The sequence below is a fragment of the Microtus oregoni genome, unplaced genomic scaffold (assembly GCF_018167655.1).
Source record: "Microtus oregoni isolate MIOR12 unplaced genomic scaffold, Mior012 000019F_ref0000042, whole genome shotgun sequence".
NCBI classification, from domain to species: Eukaryota; Metazoa; Chordata; class Mammalia; order Rodentia; family Cricetidae; genus Microtus; species Microtus oregoni.
In genome coordinates, this window is record NW_024543078.1 from 39,194,392 (window position 1) to 39,218,674 (window position 24,283).

General features: G+C 44.7%; 1 protein-coding gene across 2 annotated transcripts in view; it reads left to right on the top strand.

Moving 5' to 3' along the window:
• The first annotated feature begins 16,486 nt into the window (after window positions 1-16,486).
• LOC121459401 (protein FAM193A-like) overlaps window positions 16,487-24,283 on the top strand; it is a 125,291-nt gene continuing 117,494 nt past the window's right edge. Inside the window, exon 1 of one of the 2 annotated variants that reach the window (XM_041669128.1) lies at window positions 16,487-16,524. The gene's annotated coding sequence lies outside the window, so the exon portion shown is untranslated. The remainder of the gene's footprint in view (window positions 16,525-24,283) is intronic. The other variant, XM_041669130.1, reaches the window with a different exon arrangement.

A 24,283-nucleotide genomic window follows, 5' to 3' on the forward strand; every position in this document is an offset into this window, starting at 1 on the left:
ATGGGAAATCTATACAACCTCATTTGGGCTCAGCCTGGGGAAGTGGAGACAGGAGCTACATTGGCAGTGGTTCTCAATCTGTGGGTTGTGACTCCTTGGAGGATTGAATGACCTTTTTACAGGGGTTGCCTAAGACCATTGGGAAATATTTACAGGTCATAACAGTAGCAAACTTAAAAGTTAGAAGTTAACAACAAAAACAATTTGGTTGGGGATCACCACAATGTAAGAAACTATTAAAACGTTGCAGCCTTAGGAAAGTTGAAGTGAGCTAGGGGAACAGTGACCAGATTAGCCTAACTGGTGAGCTGCACTGTGGGTTACCTCCCTGTCAGTGTGGATAGTGTGCTTAAGGATGACACTGGTGGTGTTGACCTCTGGCTTCCACATACATACGATGTGTACTAGCCAACAGAGTTCAAAGCTACAAAGCGGGACACTGCTCCCCCCCCCCCCAAAGTGGATCCTGCAGAAAATCGTGACTTCCTGTGCGTATGAGCTTGTGATACGTGTTAATGAGTGTATGTGTGACATAGGGTGCCCTAGAGGGATGAAGTATATTGATTGTTTTTCTCTTAACACAGGCCACCTTAACTGCCTTGAGACGAGGTGTTTCAGAAGTTTGGGATTTGACTAGGCTGGCTGAACAGCAAGCTGAATCTTGTCTGTTGCCCCAAATCCCATTTCAATGCTAGGATTACAAGCATATGTACAGCCATGCCAATGGGTATTGGATCTCAGGTCCTTGTGCTTACATAGCAACTTCTCTGACTTACTGGGCTATTTCTTCTTAGTCCTGAATCAGATTCTATAAAATTCTTAGAAGGGGAAACAAGTGGGAGATATTCGTGATCTTAGATTTAGTGGTTGTTTCTTAAGTGTGGATAGGAAGTGCCCAGACAGCAAATGGAAAAATGGGTAAATTATTAAGATTAAAACCTGTATCAACCAGGTATGGTTGGTGCACGTCTTTAATCTGAAGCGCTGGGGGATGGTGGTGGACAGAGGCAGGCAGATGGTCTACAAAGGGAATTCCAGAGAGCCAGGGCTGTTAACAGAGAAACCCTGTCTCAAGGGGAAAAAAACAAAATTAAAGCCTGTATCAAAAGATACTGCCAAGTATGAAAAATGTGCTGAGTGTTGGCACAGCAGTTAAGAATGATACCTGCTGGACGGCGGAGGCGGCCGCGGGGATCGGCTGGGACCAGCTGGGACCAGCTGGGACTGGAAGCAGCAGAGGACACAGGCCGCAGGCGGCGGGAACCTTTGTGGCAGCAGAAGCAGGCTGCAGGGACCGTGCGCAACACCGTGAGCAGATCACCCCACTACAATTAAATCAAAGAGAACCTGGAAACAACCTAGATGCCCTTCAATGGAAGAATGGATGAAGAAAGTATGGAATATATACATATTAGAGTACTACTCAGCAGTAAAAAACAAGGACTTCTTGAATTTTGCATGCAAATGGATGGAAATAGAAAACAGTATCCTGAGTGAGGTAAGCCAGACCCAAAAAGAGGAGCATGGGATGTATTCACTCATATTTGGTTTCTAGCCATAAACAAAGAACATTGAGCCTATAATTAGTGATCCTAGAGAAGCTAAATAAGGAGAACCCAAAGAAAAACATATAGGCATCCTCCTGAATATTAACCTTCATCAGGCGATGAAAGGAGACAGAGACAGAGACCCACATTGGAGCACCGGACAGAAATCTCAAGGTCCAAATCAGGAGCAGAAGGAAAAAGAGCACGAGCAAGGAACTCAGGACCGCAAGGGGTGCACCCACACACTGAGACAATGGGGATGTTCTATTGGGAACTCACCAAGGCCAGCTGGCCTGGGTCTGAAAAAGCCTGGGATAAAACCGGACTCGCTGAACATAGCGGACAATGAGAACTACTGAGAACTCAAGAACAATGGCAATGGGTTTCTGATCCTACTGCACGTACTGGCTTTGTGGGAGCCTAGGCAGTTTGGATGCTCAACTTACTAGACCTGGATGGAAGTGGGGGTTCCTTGGACTTCCCACAGGGCAGGGAACCCTCATTGCTCTTCAGGCTGAGGGGGGGGGGACTTAATTGGGAGAGGGGGAGGGAAATGGGAGGCGGTGGCGGGGAAGAGACAGAAATCTTTAATAAATAAATAAATTTAAAAAAAAAGAAAAATAAACAAGAACAACAAAAGTGTGCGTGATAGTTAGATTTAAAAAAAAAAAGAATGATACCTGCTGTTTCAGAGATCCTGATTCAACTTGACAGATCACATCTGTATTTCAGTTCTAGGGGATTTGACATTTCTGACCTCCTCAGGCATCAGTACTTGTGTATCTGCAGTAAATACATGCAAACATACACATAATTTAGTGAAAAGGCAGCTAAAAAAATGTTTATTTAGAGTGTTGGTACACACCTGCAAACCTAGCTTCGGACGGGAGAACCACCATAAGCTGAAGGTCAGCCTGGTCTACAGAATAAGTTCCAGGCCAGTTAGAACTACAGTGAGATCTTGTCCCAAAATAAATAAAAGGGCAAATCTACTTAAAAAAGGATCAGTATCTAGAACATGTAACAACTAAAATAGTTTAAAGAGATGTACTGAGGAACTAGAGAGATGGCTTGGTGGATAAGAGTACTTGAGCATGCATGAGGACCTGCATTCAGGTCTCATCACCCACAGAAATAGGTAGAAGTGTCCATAAATGTGCCTGTAACCCTAATGCTGTGGTGGGCAGGGACAGGGAGAATCAGCATTGCTGGCTGACATGTCTTGCTTCAGTCTTCCTTAAGACATTATCTTAAGGGTGGAAGAGCACCACCTGCTCTTCCAAAGGTCCTGAGTTCAATTCCCAGCAACCACATGGTGGCTCACAACCATCTGTAATGAGATCTGTGCCCTCTTCTGGCCTGCAGGAAGAGTACTGAGAATACTGTATACATAATAAATAAATAAATAAATCTTTTTTTTTTAAAAAAAGACATCTTAAGGAAATAAGATGGAAAGTGTGGAGGATCTCTGGCATCTGATCTCTGCATGTATGCACAGGCACGCGCACTCACATACATGTAACACATCACATATATAAAAAAATGGTGGCTGGGCAGTGGTGCCACATGCCTTTAATCCCAGCACTCAGGAAACAGAAGCACTTGGATGTGAGTTTTAGGCCAGTCTATCTACAGAGCTAGTTCCTGGACAACCAAGGCTTATAGTGAGTTTTTTTGTCCTGCCAGCCAGCTCCCAAATAAACAACATAAAGACTTCTTATTAATTATGAAAGCCTGGCTGATAGGCTTATTTCTAACCAGCTCTTATAACTTAACCCATTTCTCTTCATTTAAGTGATGCCACACGGCTCATGAATTGTTACCTCATCTCTTGTATGTCATGTTCTGGTGTCTTCACTTTCCTCCCAGTATCCTGTCTGCCCAGAAAATCCTGCCAAACTGTTAGCCGTTCAGCTTTTTATTTAATCAATTCAAGAGACACATCTTCACAGTCTACAAAAAAAGATTATTCCACAACAAAGGCTACACAAAGAAACCTGTTCTCGTGGGGGGTGGGAGAGTGGTTAAAGTACTCATTTCAACAAAGTTATGGAAATAAACAGTTAAGCATGTTGTTCTATTTACTTGTCAGTGAAACAAAATACCTAATAAAAGCAGTTTCAGAAAGGATTTATTTCTACTCACAAAATACAGTTTGTTCAAGGAAGCTATAGGAGTAGGTAATGGGTTTTCTGTAATAGGCTATAATAGGTTTCTCCACGGATGCAATAAGCCAGATCAAGCCAAATTGAAAAAGTAAAAGAACAGATTTATTTTGAACAAAGCTACTCCCGGGTGAGTCCTCCAGGTCCCAGATATCAAGGCGGGAGAAGGGGCAGGAGAAAAATCACATGGCCTAACTAAAGCAGGCTGTTTATGTACTCTGTAGGCTAGGGTTGATGATATGTCTGCCACAAGCTGGGTTTGTGCCTGATTTAACACTTTGGGTGGGGATTTGGGCCACTGGCAACTTCAAGGGAGGAGCCTCCGCAACTGCAGAACTGAGCTTTTTGGTGGTTTTTCTTTTTGGCAGATTTTTTGAGACGGTGGGGTTTGGAGAGAAAGAAATGGATGGGGCTTTCATGGTAGAAAGCTAGAAGTCCCAACTTTTTTGGGCATATGGGTGCTGGTTCAAATCTAGCTACTTCCTGTTGGCGTGGGACGGTGTGGGGAAGAGGAGTCATTAGACTCACGCTCAGCAGAAGGTATGGGAGAAGTATTAAGTTAACTGCTGTCCTGGAGACCTCAGGAATCAGTTCTTGGAGGAAGTGGAGAAGGCAAGTTACTAGGAGAAAAAGATGACCATCAGCCCTCTGAGCAGGGCTCTAGCCATGGTAAGAGTGAAGATCAGTAGTAAGAATTGAACATAGGTGTGCCCTGGTTGTACAAAGGAGACAAAGGTGAATGAGCAAGACACAAGAGCAGATAAACCCTTCATTGGGAGATTCTGAAAAACCCGAGAGTGGAGGGTCCCAGTTGCTGGACATACCATTTATCCTGAGTGAGCTGGGAGAGGTAGTACTGGCACTGATGTACCAGGAGCTTGGCAGCTGAAGGATCACGGTGTAGGGTCCTGTCCACTGGGGCTCTAGTGACTTAATACTTGGTCCCCAGGGAGAGAAGGGCAGGCTCAGGAGCAGTTGGATCTGTTGGTGTGGGGGCAGGGAGATAACTGTCAGCATATGAATGGAGAAGGGAGAGGTACCCAGCCATGGAGGGGTTTGGGTTGGGAAGTGGTGGTTTGGTGGGAGCTGTAAATCCCTGGCTCCCTGACTTTCTTTGCCTCAGAACCTTTGCTTGCTGGAGTGAACTGAGCAAAACACCTGTGCCTGCAGCTGCTCTAAGCATGAGGTTTTGATGGCAGGCTGATGAGGCCTACAGCTGAAAGATCCCGAGAGCTGGGTGTGGCTGAGGATCCTTATATGAGCTGCCCCTGAGCACAATAAACAGAGCGTTATTGGTATTCTTGTATTAAGGATGACCCGTGTCTCTGTCTCTGTGTGTCTCTGTCTGTTTTTAACTCTCCAGCTTAGTTCCTGGCTCACAGTCTTGTAGTGGCACGGGAACTACAGGACTGTCAGTTTTTACAGGACAGGAACAGGACCTTTTGGCTTTTACAGTGGTTGAGGAAGAACAGTCTTCCAGCCTCCTGTAAAGGAGCACAAAGGGGCTTAGGCCTGTAGGAGAGTGTGGGGTGGCCAAGAGGGTAGTTAAGGGCAATGGGAAGGGAGGATCAAGATAACCCGAGTTCAGTGGAGAACTTGGTGAGTTGTTTGATGAGTCCATTGACCCTTTCAGCATTTCCTGAGAATTGTGAGCAGTAGGAGATGGAGTTTCCAGGAGATGCTGAGGTCTTGGGACACAAGCATGATGACCTTCTAAGTGAAAGCTGGGTCATTGTCCATTTGGATGGTCTATGGCACGCCAAACTGAGGGATGATGTGTTCAAGGAGGACCTGAGCCACAACATCTGCTGTTTCTGTGGAGGTGGGAAATGCTTCTATCCATCCTGTAAAGGTGTCAACAGGAGTTAGGAGATAGTGGGGGTTGGAGAGATGGCTCAGCAGTTAAGAGCACTGTCTGCTTTTCCAGAGTACCTGGGTTCAGCTTCCGGCATCCACATGGCAGCTCAGAACTGTCTGTAACTCCAGTTCCAGAGCATCTGGCACCCTCACACAAGCATACATGCACTCACAACACCAATGCACATTACCCCCCCCCCCCCAAAAAAAAAAGACAGCAGAGCTTTTTATGAGTGGGCATGTGAAGTCAACCTGCCAGTCCTCATCGGGCTGGTGTGCTTGGAGCTGGTGCAAGGAGGGCCCCTGTGGGTTGGCCTCTGCACGTGACTAGCAAGAGGAATGGACCTGTAAAATATGGGCTCAAAGATTGGTGAGATCCCTTTAATCCCAGCACTCGGGAGGCAGAGGCAGGCGGATCTCTGTGAGTTAGAGACCAGCCTGGTCTACAAGAGCTAGTTCCAGGACAGGCTCCAAAACCACAGAGAAACCCTGTCTCGAAAAACCAAAAAAAAAAAAAAAAAAAAAAAAAAAAAAAAAAGATTGGTGAGATCAAAGAGGGGCTCTAAGAAATGGAACAAACAAAGTTTTGGGGCCTATATGTAAGGTTTGGTGGATGTCTGAAATAATAGAGAATGCCTGGTTCTGGGGAAGGATGAGGCCATTATTTAAGTAGAACCATTTGTTCTTTGTCTGTGTGGCCCTTTTTTCAGGAGTTTGTCCCTCTCCTCTGGTTGATAGCAGGGCTGACAGGAGGGTGTCAAAAAACATGTCCTGTAGATCTAGTAAAGCTGGAGGCCATTCCCCAGGCTACTGCGTCAGCCCTGGCAATGCCACAGGCCACCACGTCCTTGGAGGACTGATGTCCCAGCAGTGGATTATGGCTACTTCTGCAGGGAGCTGGAGGGCCTCCAAGAGCTTGGCTATAAGGGGTCCATTAACTATGGGTGTGCCCTTGGGAGTGAGGAAGCCCCTTTCCTTCCAAGGACAGAATGGGTATGGGCTATTAAAAAGGCATATTTATAGTCAGTGTACATGTTAACCTGTTGACCCTTAGCTATTTGGAGTGCTCTAGTCAAGGCAATTAATTCAGCCTTTTGTGAAGAGGTCCCCACTGGCAGGCAGATCGCTTCGGCCTGTTTTAGCAGAAGTGACCACTGCATAAGTCACCTGGCAGTTTCATGATGTCTATAAGAGAGCTTCCATCAGCAAAGGGTGAATTGGGGGATCAATGAGGGATTGGTCTAGGAGACCAGGTCAGGGTGAATATAATGCCCACTTTCACAACCTCTGTGTAGGAGTGGGAGGGGGTATCAGAGGTGGGAGGGACAGGGAGCAGGATGCAGGGTTAGAGGCCAAGGTAATTCGAGGTAGATATCAAAATGATCAGCTGTCTTTAGAAGTACCTTGACCTTGAAGAATCCTTGTGGAAAATAGTGACTGTTTAAAAAAAAAATAGTGACTGTTTTGCTTTAGGGGGGCCTTGCAGCCATCCCATGACTTTGATTACAAGACACCTCAGGCACAGCTGGGACTCCTGTATTACTGTATATTGCATATGATACCTAGTAAAGGACTAGAGTCAGGGAGGCATGTGATGCTCCCCTTCAGTAAGACATCTAAATTAGATTAGGGACCTTGGTGTGTGTCAGGAATATTTTTTAATATGAGCTCCCTGACAACGCAAAAATTCCCAATCAGGCCAAATCAAAACAAGCCAAATTAAGAAATATCCAGGTTTAATGGGAGATCTGCATTCTCAGGTGGCCCCAAGGGGGAAACCGGGAAGCTGCAGAAATGCGACCCCTGGGAGGAAGAAAGGGAGACCACGGTGTTCTTCTTTTGGGGGATCACTTAAGTACCCTGGGAGTGGTCCTGACCCCTGGCCTGCTGGGATTTGAAGTCCCGACCAGGCCTGGGGGCGGGGATAGATGCGAGGGACTGGGACCTACGCTCCCAACCTAACATTATGAGGAAATCTTTTGTGTAACAATCAATAAATATACCTTTGTATAGCTGTTAGGGGTCCAGTCTAGTCCAGGCCCAGTCCATCAGAAGAGGCTGGATCTTCCTGCTGTCACATAGGCCTTAAAGAATACAGAAGAGCCGGGCGGTGGTGGCGCACGCCTTTAATCCCAGCACTCGGGAGGCAGAGGCAGGCAGATCTCTGTGAGTTCGAGACCAGCCTGGTCTACAAGAGCTAGTTGCAGGACAGGCTCCAAAACCACAGAGAAACCCTGACTCGAAAAACCAAAAAAATAAAAAATAATAAAAAAAAGAATACAGAAGAATAAAGAAGGAGGGCTGGAGAGATGGCTCAGAGGTTAAGAGCGTTGCCTGCTCTTCCAAAGGTCCTGAGTTCAATTCCCGGCAACCACATGGTGGCTCACAACCATCTGTAATGGAGTCTTCTGGCTTGCAGGCATACACACAAAGAGAATATTGTATACATAATAAATAATAAAATATTTGAAAAAAAAAAAGAATAAAGAAGGAAACCATCAAAGTGTGTGGTATCTTTTCCCTAACTCCCTCAGACAGAAAAGTCTTAGTTTACGCCAATGCTGTGGATTCTTTCTGAGCCCAGTGCTGCCTGGAGGCTGGCCGTCCAGACAGCAATACTTTTTGGAAGAGGTGTGTCGCTAGGGGTGTAGCTTGAGGTTTTAAAAGCCCAACCCTTTTCCAGTTAGCTCTCTGCTTCATGCTTGTGGGTCAGGATGTAAGCTCTTAGCTGCTGCTCCAGCACTTTCCATGTTTGCCTGCTACTATGCTCTCAGTCAAGACAATCAGGGACTCAAACCTTCTGCAAGGGGGTTTTGTTATTTTTTTTTTTTGTCATGGTATTTTGTCCTTGCGGTAAAAAAGTATCAAAGACAGGACTATTGCTGAGGACCTGGGTTTGATTCCCATTACTCACATGGTGTCTCACAACTGTCTGTAACTGCAGTCCCAGGAGATCCATGACCTCCTGTTACCTCCAGGAGCACTGCATACATATTATACACAGACTTATATGCAAGCAATACACACACACAAGCAAATATTCTTTTTTAAGAAAGCTAAAATGGTCAAGGATGGTGGTCCTATAATACCCCCAGCATAAAATAATGGCAGTGTCTAGGCTACTTTGCGCATCTTAGAAATTCCAAGTGAGCCAGGCAGTGGTTTTCCACTCCTTTAATTCCAGTACTTGGGATGCAAAGGCAGGTGAATCTTTGTGAGTTTGAGGCCAGTGTGCTCTACAGAGCTAGTTCCAGGACAGCCAGAGCTGTACACAGAGAAACACTATTTCAGTAAGAAAAAAGAAAAGAAAAGAAAAGAAAAGGAAAATGCCAGGTGGTGGCAGTTCACGCCTTTAATCCCAGCACTCGGAGGCAGAGGCAGGCAGATCCCTGAGTTTGAGGCCAGGCTGGTCTACAGAGTGAGTTCCAGGACAGCCAGAACCATTACACAAACTGCCTGCGTCTCAAAAGAACAAAACAAAACAGAACCCAAAAAGTAAATAGTTCATGAACCTCAAAACTCAATACTAAAGATTTTGCTTCTTTTTTTATTGTGACTTTGCCTGGATATGTGCTTATGCACCACAGGCATGCATGCTGCCCCCAAAGACCAGAAAAGAATATTTGATCCCCTGGAACTAGAGTTATAGTTATGAACCACTCTGTGGGTTCTGGGAATCAAACCCGGGTCCTCTGCAAGAGCAAGTGCCTTTAACTGCTGAGCCATCTCTCTAGCCTCTCATTACTGTTTAGATGTCACTGTTTCCAATTTGTTCTGCATGTTACATACGTTGTTGATATTGGGTTTGGTATAGCTGATATGCTGATTATAAAATCACATGAAGTACACAGGACCTAGAATAGTCAAAACTTTATCTACTTATTTAGTTTTTAAGAAATCAGACTTCGGCACTCAAGAGGATAAGACAAGGGGAGCATGAGTTCAAGGTCAATTTGGGTTACATAGTAAGATTCTGTCTCAAAGAGATTAAAAATAAGAGGTTACTGAGTATGGTAGTTATAAGCCTTAAGTGGCTCTTGAGTATTTTAAAGATGGTGAATCTAGTAGAAATATGCTAAAAGTGTAAAACATACAGAAGCTCAAAAAAACTTAATGTGAAAAAAAGACCAACATATCTCAACTTTGATATCCAATCCTAGAAGCTGAGGCCAGAGGATCAGGGTTTGAGAGTCGTAAGCTTGTCTCCACACAATTTCCATGCTAATAACATGAAACATTTTATTTTTTTTCTTTTTTTAATTATTTATTTATTATGTATACAATATTCTGTCTGTGTGTATGCCTGCAGGCCAGAAGAGGGCACCAAACCCCATTACAGATGGTTGTGAGCCACCATGTGGTTGCTGGGAATTGAACTCAGGACCTTTGGAAGAGCAGACAATGCTCTTAACCTCTGAGCCATCTCTCCAGCCCCCAACATGAAACATTTTAAAGAACTCTCTCTAGGTAGTGTTTTTGTTGTTTTTAATTACTCTGGTTTGCTTGCTAGTTAGCTTCCTTGGGAAGCTGTCACATATTTTTGAAATGTTTTTGTTTTTAAAGCTACTTAAACAGTTTGTTTTCAGAATAGGTATTTGCATTTGCTCATATTTATCTTACATAGGGGTCACTGAAATTCTCAAAATTATGGGTAGATGAGGACTTTATTAGGTGGACTATGCTTCTGTGGCACCTTTTTCTGCTGTGTTTCATATAACTTTCTTTTTTAAAATATTTATTTATTTATTATGTATACAATATTCTTTCTACATGTATGCCTGCAGGCCAGAAGAGGGCACCAGACCTCATTACAGATGGTTGTGAGCCACCATGTGGTTGCCGGGAATTGAACTCAGGACCTTTGGAAGAGCAGGCAATGCTCTTAACCACTGAGCCATCTCTCCAGCCCCTCATATAACTTTCTTTTCTGTGTTATAATTGAGCATTTTCAGGGTGTAGGTATATTTGATCTGTAACACAGAAAAACAAGCTATAACTTGTTTCTCCTCTAGGTTACAGCTATGCTTTAAGATCTCCCACTTTTTTAATCTTGTCTTATCTAATCTTTAGTTGATCTACTGATTTTTCTTTTTCTTTTTTTATTTTTTTGAGGCAAGGTCGCACTATGTAGCCCTAGCTGACTTGGAACTCCCTTTATAGATAGACCTCAATGACATAGAACTAAGAGATTTACCTGCTTCTACCTCTGGAATACTTGGGATTATAGGCATGCAATATTATGGACTGTTTGTCTATTTTTATTACTATGCCCTATCTTGGCATGCCTACTCCTCACAGAGATCTGCCTGCCTCTGCCCCCAACCCCACTCCTCCCATTCCATGATGGGATTAAAGGCCTATACCACCACTGCCTGGCTTTACCTAGATATTTTAAGTGTTTTTTTGTTTTGTTTTGTTTTTTGTTTTTTTTTTCCCCAAGACAAGTTATGGTTGTTCATAACTTATGTAGACCAGGCTGGCCTTAAATTCACAGACATCCATGAGTGCTGGGATTCAAGGTTTGTGCCACTACCACCTGATTTAAGTGTATTTTTAAAAGATGTAAAGATGTAATTTTTTTTTTTTTTTTTAGTTTTCCAAGACAAGGTTTCTCTATTTAACAGTCCTTGCTTCCTAAAACTTGCTCTGTAGACCAGGCTGGCCTTGAACTCACATTTGCCTTCCTCTGCTTCCCAAGTGCTGGGATTAAAAATGTGCACCACCACTAACTGGATAAAAGATATTTTTAATGTGTATGTTTGTATGTTCTCGAAGCCAGAATAATATTAGATCCCCGAATTGGAATTGGGGTCCTCTGGACAAACATCAAGCACTGGAAAGTGCTGTGCCATCACTGCAGTCTCTAAATATACACCAACTTCTGGCCTTGTGACTTTCCTGTTTCACCTTCTTGGGTAGCTGGGACTACAGATGTTGTCTGAGTCACTGTTCTGTTGCTGTGAAGAGGCATCTGGACCAAGGCAACTCTTACATTTAATTGGGGGCTTGTTTTCAATTACAGAAGTCCATTAGCATGATGGTGGGAAGCATGGTGGTATGCAGGCAGGTGTTAGAGCAGTAGCTAATAAAAGCTACATCCTGATCCTTAGGCAGATACACTCCAGCTTCTGAAGTGTGTCACTGCCTCCAACAAAACCACACCTCTGAATCCTTCTATTCCTATCAGAGTTCCAACTTCCTGGTTGGAACTTTCAAATATATGAGCCTATGGGGGCATTCTTATTCAAACCATTGCTGATGTGCACCTTGTTCTACAAATTCTTGAGTTCTGGATACTGTGCATGAAAAAACTACAGGTGCTAGGGAAGGAGCTCAGTTGGTAGAGTTTGCAGAGAGCCCCAAGTTTACACACATAAATGAGGTGTATTGGCACAAATCTGTAGGCCCAGCACTCCAAAGATGGAGTTAGGGGCTTACAAGTTTAGGTCACCCTTGTTAAGAAGTTCCAGGCTAGCCTGAGGCTAGGGAGATAAAAGGGGCTGAGGGCAAGAAAATGATAAGATGGAAGGGAATAGCCTCACTGTACAACATATACTGATATAAAATTTCGAACAATAAAAAAATGGAAACCTCAAAAAGAGAACAATTTCACAGGTTATCACTGTGCAAACTAAGCGGATGCTGATTACAAATTACGTGGAAGTCCTAGCTTTTTGCCACTGGGAAATGCCCGAAGGAAGTCCTCAGGAGCTAAGACAGATCTTTTGGATCACAGTTGTAGAGGCTGCAGTCCACCATTAGTTTGTCCCCTTGTTGTATGGCTGTGGTGAAGGAGAACATCATGGTGGCAAGAGCATGTGTCAGGATATGGCGATGTGGATCAATGGTAGAGTGCTTGCCTAGCAAGTGCAAAGCCTTGTTCAGCTCCAGTACCCACCCACACCCCAACACACACACACACACACACACAGTACATGTTGAATAAAATTGCTCTATCCTGTCCCTAAGTCTACTGGTCAGTCCCATCCACATTCTGGGTAGGTTTTCCTTTAGCTGCCTTGGGATTGCCCTCACAGACACCTAGAACTATGTTTTACTAATCTAGGTTTCATTCATTTCAATCAGATTGACAGAATTAAACAACATAACTGAATTTAGGCTGTCCCTTTCCCACCATATTCAGTTTATGAGTGGTCTATTTTGAGTTGCTATAAGAATACAGCATAAATTATGGGACTGGAGAGATGGCTAAGAGGTTAACAACAGTGGCTGCTCTTCCAGAGGTCCTGAGTTCAATTCCCAGCAACCACATGGTGACTCACAATCATCTGTAATGAGGTCTGGTACTCTCTTCTGGCAGTGCAGGCATACATATAGGCAGAACACTGTATACATAATAAGAATAGAATATAGCATAATATTTTACAAACAATACAAACTTTTCATAGTTCTGCAGGCTGGGAGTCAAAATCCAAGTACAGGCAATTTCAGTATTTGGTGATGGTCACTTTTGGGTTCATAGCTGGAACTTTCTTTTTTTTTTTTTTTTTTTTTTGGTTTTTCGAGACAGGGTTTCTCTGTGGTTTTGGAACCTGTCCTGGAACTAGCTCTTGTAGACCAGGCTGGTCTCGAACTCACAGAGATCTGCCTGCTTCTGCCTCCTGAGTGCTGGGATTAAAGGCGTGCGCCACCACCGCCCGGCTAGCTGGAACTTTCTAAGTCATTTGATGGTAGAGACAAGACAGCTCCTTAAAGCTCTTTCATCATTATTTTATTTTATTTTGATTTTTCAAGAGAGGGTTTCTCTGTATAGCTTTGGAACCTGTCCTGGAACTTGCTCTGTAGACTAGGCTGGCCTCAAACTCACAGAGGTCCATCTGCCTCTGCCCCTGCCTCCCAAGTGGTGGGATTAAAGGCATGTGCCACCAGTACCCAGACTATCTTTTGCCATCATTCTATATACAGTAACCATAGTTTTCTCAGACATATGCATCTCAGGTCTGGAGAGCTGGCTCATGGGTTAAGAGTATTTGTTGTTCTTGAAGAAGAAACAGGTTTGGTTTCTAGCACCCATAAAGCAGCTCAAACTGTAATTCCAGTTACAGTGTATCCTCTTATGGTTTCTTTTGGTATCAGGTACACACCTGGTGCATATGCATACAGGCAAGCAAAACACTCATTCACATAAAATTAAAAATATCAAAAAAATGTATCTCATCATGGTATTCCCTGCTCAAAGCCTTCCATGGCTCTCCCAGATGTTTGGAATTAAACTGAAGCTAGTGTGGTGGCACACACTTTCAGTCCCAGCACTTGGACGGCAGAGAGGCAAGAGGATGTCTGTGAGTTCAAGACTAGCTAGTTTGGTCTACATATCAAGTTCAAGACCGTCCAGAATGATGTGATGAGATGTTGTCTGAAAAAAACAAAACAAGGGCTGGAGAGATGGCTCAGTGGTTAAGAGCATTGCCTGCTCTTCCAAAGGTCCTGAGTTCAATTCCCAGCAACCACATGGTGGCTCACAACTATCTGTAATAAGGTCTGTTGCCCTCTTCTGGCCTTCAGGCATACATGTAGACAGAATATTGTATACATAATAAATAAATAAATTGATTAATTAAAAAAACAAAAACAAAAGCCGGGCATGGTGTTTCATGCTTTTCATCCCAGCACTTGGGATGCAGAGGCAGGCCAGCCTGGTCTACAGAGTTTCAGGACTGTTAACACAGAGAACCCTGTCCAAAACAAAACAGAACAACAACAGAAAACAATAATTTTATAAAAGCCCCAAAACAAAAAACCCAAACAAACAGACAAAAAATCCAACCTACCAAGTGACCAAACAAACAAAAAACCCTAAAACCCGTTAGCCTCCTTATGGAGACCTAAGATTTTGTAAATTTATTTGCTCTAGAAACACGGTGGCTTTGTACACGCACTCAGCTGGTATCCAAAATCATACCTGAGCTGAAAGCTAGGGCCTGTCTTTGAAAACTGGAGTGGCTTTGGGCAGCTTCCTTAGCATATATGAACCTGTTTCTTCCCCACAGAATATGGTAAATGCCACCCATCTGTGAGTGCGAGTGTGAACTGAGATACGACAGTAGGGTGACTGGTGCACTGCTGGACAAATGCTCATTATTATGTCATTCATTCTCCTAGCAAATGCCCAGCCCCTTGCCTGGAAGGAGTTGGAATTCTGGTGTAGGAGGCAAGCACTTCTATATCCTAGTGTCCTCCGGGATACTAGTGACAACCAAAAATTTCAAACACATGCCAATGTGCCAAGAAGAAGAAAGCAAAGGGATTAGGGGAGAAGGGAGGCATCCAACTGAGCTCTTTAGGTGGAACTAACAGAGAAGTGGCAGTCCATGACACTGCCACCTACGGAGTACTGAAGGAGGTCCAGGCTGGCATCCTATCCCCATTAACATTAGGGTCATCCAAAACCTGTTGGGACAAGGGACCTTCATTCTAGTGGGAAGGTAGTTACTGAAACAGGGTTGATCACATTGGGCTGCTCAGGTTTGGGGTGAAGAATGGTTTAGGGTTGGCAGCTCCAGTTGGGGCAGAGATGAATAGGAGGCAATAGGAAATGACCAGGCTTATGAGTGCACGTCTATACGTCGCAATGCTAAGCTCCACAGATAGCATTTGGTTCCACTATGGAACCAAAAACGTGCAAGTCTGGTCTCTTGATGTGTCTGCAGTGAGAAGCTCAGGGAAAGTCCCTTTGATCTGGATCCTCAAGGACAGCTGTACCTGAGGCTTGCGGGAAATCCGCCCAGAGCTCCCGCCTGGATTGAGGTGCCCTGCCATGTGGGTGAATGGGAAGAGGTGAAAAGCCCGGGCAGATGCCTTGAGGAAGCACTCCTTTAAGTATTGAGACTTTAAAGAGAACCGACAAGGGAGTGAGGTAGGCTCCGGCTTACTGCAGGCTTTGTCACCGCGGATGCAGCGAATTACCCAGTCCACGGATGCCGGATGCCGGCCTTCTTCGCACTGGCCCGAGCATAGGCCAAGGTCACACAGCGGCAGGTGAAAGGGGCACGCTCGAACCTGGACTGGATTAAAGTCAGCGGAGCCCACTACGAACAGGACGAGAACCTGGCTCTGAGACAGGAGGCTGTAGTCAAGGAGCCAAGATACCACCAGAACCGGAACTGCGCGACCCCCTTGGACCCCACCCGCCTCCAGCTCCGCCCGCGCACAGACTACAGAGTCCACAGGGCCGTGCGGTGTCTGACGTCACTCTTGGCCCCGCCCTCCGCACGCCTTGCTGCGCGTAGCCCTACGGGAGTCGTGGTCCCGCCCCGCCCGCCCGCGCGGAGCCGCTGGCGGCTAGAACTACAGCTCCCGGCGTGCCCCGCGCGGGGCGTCGGGGGCGGGGTCCCAGGCCAGGGGCGCGCCGCCCGGGAGGGCGGAGTGCGGGGGGCGGCCGCCCGCGCCCCTCCCCCTGCCGCTGCTTCCCCCTCCCCCGACGTAAACTGGGATCCCTTTCCCCTTGTGTCCGCCATATTGGACTCTAACTCTGGTCATCGGCGGCGCCGGGCCCGGTAGACTCGCGTCGCTCCCGCCAGCAGCCGCCCCTCAGCTCCCGCCCGCCCCGCCCTCCCCGCCTGGGAGGAGACCCCGCGCCGCGCCCCCCGCCCGGCCGGCCGCAGCGCCCGCCGCCGCCTCCGCCCGCCCGCCGCCGCCGCTGCCGCCGCCCGCGGCCCGGCGCCCGCCCGCGCCCCTTCCCCGCCCGCCGTCCTCCGTCCCTCCCTCCCGCCATGAGCCCGGCCGACGCCAAGCGCGGGGCCAAGCGCCGGAAGAACAAGCGCGGCGGCGGCGGTGGCTCGGGCGGTAGCGGCTCGGGCGGCAAGGCCGGCTCGGCGGCGGCGCTTCGCGGCCCCCAGGCCCCGGGCCCCGGCGCGGCGGGCCTGCTAGGCGGCGCGGCGGCCCACGGGCCCCTGGGCGCGGGCGCGGGCGGCGCCGCCGGAGGCTACTTCGAGGTAAGCATCGAGGGTCCGCGGGCGGGAGCGGCCACCGCCCCCTCACGAGCGACTGGGCGGGCGGGCGGGCGCGGCTGGCGGATAACGGGCCGGCGGCTGCCTGGCTGACAGCTCTTCCCGGGCGCGAGCGGCTCAGAGGGCGGCGCCGGAGGGACCCCCGGGGCACCCCGCCGCGGCCTCGGGGCTGACTGAAAAGTGCCCCCTAGAAGTTTCTGTGTGCCGCCTGACGCGCTGCGGGCGCGGCTGCCTTGTCCTCTCCGGCTGCTCCCGTCGGCTCTCGGGAGTCGCCGGGGGTCTCGTTCCTCAGAACTGTCGGCCGTGTGTAGTCGCGAGGGCTGGGGTAACTATTTCCAGTTTTACTTAAGCAGGCATGCCGTCGATGGACGGCTGCCGCTTTATTTCTGCTTCAGAAGATAGTGCTTGTACGTGGGATGCAGTTGGCATGGTCGTTTCCACTGCTTGGATTGGCCACTGAATGATTTTGGGTTTCTCTCAAGTTAAGTTCTTGTAAGGTTGTTAAAACAAGTTACCTTGTTTTCGAGGTAGTCACAATGAAGAAACCAAAAGCTTGAGGAGTATTTGGGTGTCAGATCATGAGACAGATTTTTTTTCCTTTTTGCTAGAGATTGGAAATACTGTGTTGGCACAGTATATGTTGAGAGCAGATAAAGCATTGCGTGTGGCATGATTTTTGATGCTCATGTTGTTGTAGGAAAGTGCAGCAATAAGTGAGTACTTAAATTTTTCCCTGGTGTTCTCTGCAGTTTCGGTGCAACTGTTGGAGCTTTCTTCCCCTCGCATTGTTAAATTTGTTTAGCATCTGGGATTCGGCCTTGGGCTTGAGTTTCCAGTTTGTCCTTTTCCACGACTCCGGACAGTAAAGCGAGCTCTAGCTTTAGATGAGGTTGTGCCTTTTGGTTTTAGAACGTTGAGGGCCGGTTTTTGTTTCTGTTGGGAGGTCGGCCTATGCAAACCCTTTAGAGGAATGCTATTAGTGATTGCTGGAGCTCAAGTGAAGTACACCGGTTTCTGTACATGCAGTGAAGACCAGGTGGTAACAAAGTAGAAGCCTTACTCCTTACACCTCATTCTAGGACTTAGTAATAACAACTTGTATTGGAATATTTACCTGAAATAACCTGATTTTTGTAGCTCTTCAAACTCAGATAACCTTATACATAGTATTAATTTTGACAGATTGTCTATGTTGAACTATTATGCATCAAGAGTTTGGGCCATAACCCACCATTTAAAAAAATACACAAAAAAGGTTTATAGAATGCTATTCCAGTATCTTTTGTTTTACTCTGTTAGGTTATTAAGATACTTGTTCACAGATTTCTCTGTGCACTATTGAATTTTGACCTACATCATGAAAACATTGGCTTTTGCTGTATTTTAAATTCAAAATATCTTGACGGGTGTGGTGGCACACACTTTTAATCTCAGCACTCAGAAGGCAGAGGCAGGTGAATCTCTGAGTTCCAGGCCTACCTGGTCTACAGAGTGAGTTTCAGTACAGCCAGGGCTACATAGAGAAACCCTGTCTCAAAAAACAGGACAAAACAAAAATTAAAGTGTCTGTAGTTTAAACGTTTTTGAAAGTGTTCTAATCATATAGAAAACTAGTCTTCATGGTAAGAGGGATGAAAATGTCCTTGCAACCCCAGAAAAAAATCTTGCAACCTGTTTTGTTTTGTTTTTTTAGACTGGGTCTCTAGCTCTGGCTGACATGGAAATCACTATGTGGAGCAGGTTGACCTCAAACTCAACAGAGATCCTCTTGCCTCTGCCTCCCGAGTGCTTTGATTAAAGGTATCAACACCACACTCAAGTTTCATAGAGTTTTTTTTTTTTTTCAAGACAGGGTTTCCCTGTGGCTTTGGAGCCTGTCCTGGCCTGGAACTAGCTCTGCAGACCAGGCTGGTCTCGAACTCACAGAGATCCGCCTGCCTCTGCCTCCTGAGTGCTGGGATTAAAGGCGTGCACCACCATCACCCGGCCTCATAGAGGTCTTAATGCCACTCTGAAAACTCAGTTTCCCTACAGATGGTAAACTTTTTGAGTGCCTTATCTGGCACAGCACTGGCATGCACAACAATGTCAACAGGTAACGGTGTCTGTCTTGGTGTGTTTCTCAGAAGTCCTGAGGAGCATCCTCTGTTTCCTGCAGGTCACCAAACCAGAAGGTGACTAAGAGAGAAGACAGTGGAAGGGCTGTTTTTATCCTTAGTGGGGAGTTCCAACCACATTGCTGTATGTTCAGGACACAGAATTGTAGGTTATACCACCTTCACTGAGGTGACTCCTGAGCCATTTAGGACATTTCTGGGTATGGGGAGCTTCTATTAAAAAAAAGGGCAGTGGGAGAAGGAAACCAGCAGTCATTGGTCTTGAAGTAAATTCTCGTGTACAAATTCTGTGTGTGCGTGTACAAATTTAAGTTTCTATTCTCTTGGGCATGATGTCAGACCTGTACTCCTTACAGGGCACACAGATCCTAGAATTAAGAATTAAGGGGCTGAGAGATGGCTCAGAGGTTAAGGGCACTGCCTGCTCTTCCAAAGGTCCTGAGTTCAATTCCCAGCAACCACATGGTGGCTCACAACCATCTGTAATGAGATCTGGTGCCCTCTTCTGGCCTGCAGGCATACACGCAGAAAGAATACTGTATACCTAATAAATAAATAAATATTTAAAAAAAAAGAATTAAACAAGTAAATGCAGGGAAGATTCTAAACAGTGCTTGGTGACAGTCGGTAGATGAAGTATGATTCTGGCCATTTTATTTCAGAATGGTGAGCTGGGCTTTATCAGAGATCTGGTTTCAGGATAACTATTGATGTTTTTTCTAATTGTGAATGGAGAAATTGTCATTAAAAATGTTGGACTTGGGTCTTGGACTCTAATGAGCTCACGTAGTAGTTAGATGGCTCACTTAGTGAACATTTAGAAAGAAGCGTATCAAGGATAAATATAAGGCGGTTGTGTTGTTGCATGCCTTTAATCCCCACACTTGGGAGGCAGAGGCAGGTGGATCTTTGTGAATTCGAGGCCAGCCTGGTCTATAGAGTGAGTTCTAGGACAGCCAAAGATACACAGAGAAACTCTTTCTCAGAAAAAACAAAAATGAAATAAAATAAATCTAATTATTTTGCATTTTTATTTTGAGATATGATTTCCATAATGTTCATGATATAGTAATGAAAAGGATTGCAGGTATTTATAACATAGAACTGTTTTTGTAAAATTATGCATGCATATGAATTTACATAGGAAAGTCTCATAGAGTGTCCATAAAGACTTCGTGGTGGGCATTCTGAAGCTTATTTTCCCACATGATTCAAGCTTTCAAACTTTTCTGTAGTGAGTCTTATTTATAGACCAGGAAGTTGAATGGTACTACTATTTGCAAATAAAAATAATGGAGGCATTTCCTGTCACCCTTTGGCACTTAAATGTTTTGATATTAGGTATAGAAATAAAAGTTGTCTACATAATGAGAATTATATTTTTTTTCTAAGATTTATTTATTATATATACAGTGTTACGCCTGCATGTATGCCTGCAGGCCAGAAGAGGGCACCAGCTCTCATTACAGATGGTTGTGAACCACCATATGGTTGCTGGGAATTGAACTCAGGACCCTTGTAAGAGTGGCCAGTGCTCTTAACTGCTGAAACATCTCCCTTATATCAAAATAAGTAACATTAAGTCATGTACACTTACAAAACCCAGAATTCTTCTGTTATGGAAATCAACCTGTGTTATTAGCTGTTGGAATATCAGATTACATGTGACTTATTCTCACACAGGGCTGGAATGGGGATTTAAGGCTATTTTTGTAATGCTGTGTGAGATTTATAAAAGGATGCCACTTAGGGTAGGAGTCAAAGGAAGTTTTCAAATTGATTTAAAAAATTTATTTATTTTTCTTTCTTTCTTTTTTATTTTTTTTAATGTTTTAATTCATTTATTTATTAAAGATTTCTGTCTCTTCCCCGCCACCGCCTCCCATTTCCCTCCCCCTCCCCCAGATTTAAAGAATTTAAATGAGAAAACTGTCACGGAATTATGGACATTTGTAATAATGTGAGTTTCTTCTCATTCTGATTGATGCTAGGAGTCTAGCTAACAATGGATTAAGGCCATCGTGCAAGTGCATCCTGAGCTTAGAGGGTGTGCAAGGCCTGGTATGTATTTGGATTTTTGAAGTCGGTGAAGGTGTACTTGTTAGAGTTCACATTGCTTTAGCGGTCTGAGGAAGTAGGTTGAAGAAAAATCTAGAACTTGAGGTGCTTTAGAATTCCTGGTTTAACCTAGAACAGCTTACTTTACTACTATACGGCCTTTAGAAAAGGTGTCACCACAAAAAGCCCTGTCGTGGAAGAGTCTTAAGAGTGCTTCATGACATTGTGGGTGTCTCCAGTGCCCTGTGTTCCTCATCATTCACTACAAGGTGTGCTACCTGACCTTGCCATGCCTTCCACTTGTTTCTGAGTTTTATACAAAAGGGTCTTTTTGTGCTGGAGTGTTTTGGCTTGACATTACATTTGAGGTTACTCTAGGGTAATACTTGCATTTGATTGCTGTTTTATATGTGGCATGTACACTTTGCACTGTGAAGGTTCTTCAGTTTGTCTGATCTAATGTGGATGGATGTTGAGATTGCTTTATGGCTGATGTGAATGAGCTCATAGTTTTCTGTCTTTTGGTGTGCATTGACGCTGTTTAAATTGGACATTTTCCTGGGAATAGGGTTGCCATGTATGTAGAGGTGTGACTTGAGATTCAATTGGTCAGCTTTCTTAAGTGATACTGCTGTGGGCTAGTTTTTATAAGTTAATATATATCAAAATTATTTTTTGTCGGGAAACAGATCTTGTGTTGTTTCCCAGATTGGTCTCAAACTCCTGAACTCACATTAGCATTTCCTTCAGCCTCCCTAAGAAGTTAGGACTGTGGACCAGTTTTGTGTTCCTAAGGATTGAACCTGGGGCTTGTGTATGCTTAGTGTTCTACCACTCAGTCATGCCTCCAATCTTGTTCTTGATATTTTAATACATATGGAGTCTCTGTGTAGGTTATTGTGTCAGTCAAGGCACAGGGCAGTTTCATTAATCAAAAAAATACTATTGTTATCCCTTTATATTCGTACTCTTTCTCCCATTCTTGTTCTTTTGGTTTGGTTTTGGTTTTTCGAGGCAGGGTTTCTCTGTGTAAAACCACCTGGCTGTCCTTGAGCTAGCTCTTGTAGACCAGGCTGGCCTCAAATTCAGAGATCCGCTCGTCAGAGGTCCTCCTGAGTGCTAGAACTAAAGGTGTGCACCATTTTTTTCAAGATTTATTTATTTATTTATTTATTTATTTATTTATTTATTTATTTATTATGAGTGCTCTATCCGTATATATACTTTTATGCCAGAAGATGGCATCAGATCCCACTACACATGGCTGTGAGCCACCATTTGGTTGCTGGGAATTGAACTCAGGACCTCTGAAAGAGCAGCCAGTGCTCTTAACTGCTGAGCCATCTCTCCAGCCCCTCACTATTCTTTTTTTTTTTTTTTTTTTTGGTTTTTCGAGACAGGGTTTCTCTGTGGTTTTGGAGCCTGTCCTGGAACTAGCTCTTGTAGACCAGGCTGGTCGCGAACTCATAGAGATCCGCCTGCATCTGCCTCCCGAGTGCTGGGATTAAAGGCATGCGCCACCACCGCCCGGCTCGCTCTTTATTCTTGACAGCACTGTTACTTACTTCAGAAAGTCAAAGTATCATTATATTAGTTCTGGCTGTCCTGAACTCATTGGGTAGAACAGTTAGAATTGAATTTGTGACAATCCTTCTGTATTTGTCTCTCAAATACTGAGATTTCAGGCATGCCCCTATAATTTTATGTCCTGAAGAAGTTATGTAGATGCTATCTTACAGTATGGAACCTTTTGAGGTGGTTTATTTTCCTAAACGTGATCACCAAGACTTTTTTTTTTTCTTTTTTGCACCAAGACTTTTCTAAATTGCATGTATCTGTAGTTTGTTTCTTTTCACTGCTGAATTCTTTTCATTGTATGTATGGATGTACTACAGTTGATCCATTCTTTTACTGGTGGACATTGGGGTTTTTTTTCTGAGGTTTATTGGTTATAGAATTGCTGTCAACCTTTGGGTGTATATATTTTTTTTTTTTTTGAGACAGGGTTTTTCTGTGGCTTTGGAGCCTGTCCTGGAACTAGCTCTGTAGACCAGGCTGGTCTCGAACTCACAGAGATCTGCCTGCCTCTGCCTCCCGAGTGCTGGGATTAAAGGCATGCGCCACCATCACCCGGCTTGGATGCATATTCTTGTGTAAACATAAATTTTCTCTAAGGCTCTACAGAGTGGGAACTGAGTTGTATGGTAACGTTTTGAGAACCTACCAACTATTTTCTGGCGATGCATGAAAGTTCCAGTTGCTCTGCATCTTTTCTAGCATTTACTATTTTCAATAGTTTTTCTTTTAATCATTTTTCTATTTATAAAAAGTTTTTATTTATTTTATGTGTGTTTAGGTGTTTTGCCTTCATGTATGTCTGTGTATCACATATATCCTGAGTATCCATAGCAGCCAGAAAAAGGTGTTGGAGCTCCTGGAATTGGAGTTACCAACTGTTGTGAGCTGCCATCTCTCCAGCCCCATCTTTATTTTAGTAAATAGCATATAGTAGTACCATGGTTTTTTTATCTGTATTTTTCTATTGACTAATATTAACAATTTTTAAAGATTTATTTATTTATTATGTATACAGTGTTCTGCCTGCATGTATGCCTGTAGGCCTGAAGAGAGCACCAGATCTCATTATGGATGGTTGTGAGCCTCATTATGTGGTTGCTGGGACTTGAACTCAGGACCTTTGGAAGAGCAGCCAGTGTTCTTAACCACTGAGCCGCCTCTCCAGTCCCAGTATTAACAATTTCAATTTTCATGTGTTGTTTCCATCCAGTTTCTGTATCTTCTTGGAAAAAGTATTATTTAGAACTGCCTTTTGTTTTTGTTTTTGTTTTTGAGACAGGGTTTCTTTGTGTAGTCCTGGCTGTCCTGGAATTTGCTCTGTAAACCTAGCTGGGCCTGATCTCAGAGATGCACCTGCCTCTGCCTCCTGAGTGCTGGAATTAAAGGTGTTCATTACCATACCACCACCCAGGTCAGAACTGCCCATTTCTGGTTGAATTGTTACCTTTTTGAGTTTAGAAAGTTTTTTATAATTCTGAATGCAAGTCTTTTGATATATGTGATTTGTGGACATTTCCTTTTAGTCTAAATCTAGTCTCTTATTTTGTTTACTGTTATTGACACTTTTTCAGTTTTTTTGAGACAGGATTTCTCTGTGTAGCCCTGGCTGTCCTGCAACTCACTTCATAGACTATGCTGGCCTTAAACTCTCAGAGATTCACCTGCCTCTGCCTCCCAAGTGCTTGGATTAAAGGAGTGCACCACCACAGCCTGACTCTTGAGTGTTTTGCTTTTATGTAGAGTATGCCCCTCATATGTGCCAGGTGGTGCCCACAGAGACCAGAAGAGGGTACTGGATTCCTTAGAACTAGAGTTAAGGACACTTGTGAGTTGCCAAGTAGATGCTAGACACCAAACCTGGGTCCAGTGTAGGAGCAGTAAATGCTTTTAACCACTGAACCCCCAGTAGTTATTAACTCTCAGAGAAGAAAAAAATTAATTCACCCTAGCAATTTTCTTTTTCTGTAGATCATTGTTTTTTTTTTTTGTTT